The 829-nt window shown below is 75.5% G+C and overlaps 1 protein-coding gene across 5 annotated transcripts in view; it reads left to right on the forward strand.

Moving 5' to 3' along the window:
• Window positions 1-829, forward strand: part of RTN4 (reticulon 4) — a 96,152-nt gene that overhangs the window by 67,355 nt on the left and 27,968 nt on the right. The window lies entirely within an intron of this gene.

Below are 829 nucleotides of genomic sequence, written 5' to 3' on the forward strand. Positions count from 1 at the left end.
CGGGCTGGGGGCCGGTGGCCGGTGCCGGGCCGGCGGTGCGGTGCCGAGCCGGGGGCCGGGGCCGGGGGGTGCGGGGCCGGGGCCGGGGACCAGCAGTGCTGGGCGGGCCGGGGGCGCTCGGCCGGGGGCTGGCACCCCAGAGCCCGAGCCGACCCAGGCTGGAGACGCCAGGGGGGCCAGACTGTGCCGCGCCTCCTCCCCCCACACCTCCCTTACCTGCTTCAGGCTTCCCGCGAATCAAATGTTCGCGGGAAGCAGGGGAGGGGGTGGAGTTGGTGCGGGGACTTTGGGGAGGGGGCGGAGTTGGGGCGGGGGCGTGGGCCGGGCTGGGGCCGGGGCCCTGGCCCTGTGGAGTGTCCTCCTTTTGGAGGCTCAAAATATGGTAACCCTAGCAGGCATGGAGCCCCTCAGCTCCCTGTGGCCGCCAGGGCCGGCTTTAGGCCGATTCAGCCGATTTGGCTGAATTGGGCCCCGCGCAAAGAGGGCCCCGCGCTGCAGCTCTCCACTCTGCCCTCAGCTCACTTCCCCCTCCTCCCCTCCCCTGAACGCTCTGCCCCCTGATTCGCGGGAAGTCTGAAAAGAAGCAGGGGCGGGCAGGCAGCACCAGTAAGCTGGGGTGGCGGGGGGCGCGAGAAGGGCTCCGGGGAGGCGCGGCCCAGTCCGGCCCTGGTTCCGGCTGAGCACGCAGGCCCCAGCGGCTCTGGCCCGGCTTGGCTCCAGCCCGGCCCCCACGGCGCGGCGTGGCTCGGCTCGGGTCCGGCGCGGCTCCGGCCCGGCCCCCGTGGCGCGGCTCCGGCCCGGCCTGGCCCGGCCCCCGCGGCGTGGCTGC

This window comes from Terrapene carolina, unplaced genomic scaffold (assembly GCF_002925995.2).
Source record: "Terrapene carolina triunguis isolate 2854851 unplaced genomic scaffold, T_m_triunguis-2.0 Scaffold132, whole genome shotgun sequence".
Lineage (NCBI taxonomy): Eukaryota > Metazoa > Chordata > Testudines > Emydidae > Terrapene > Terrapene triunguis.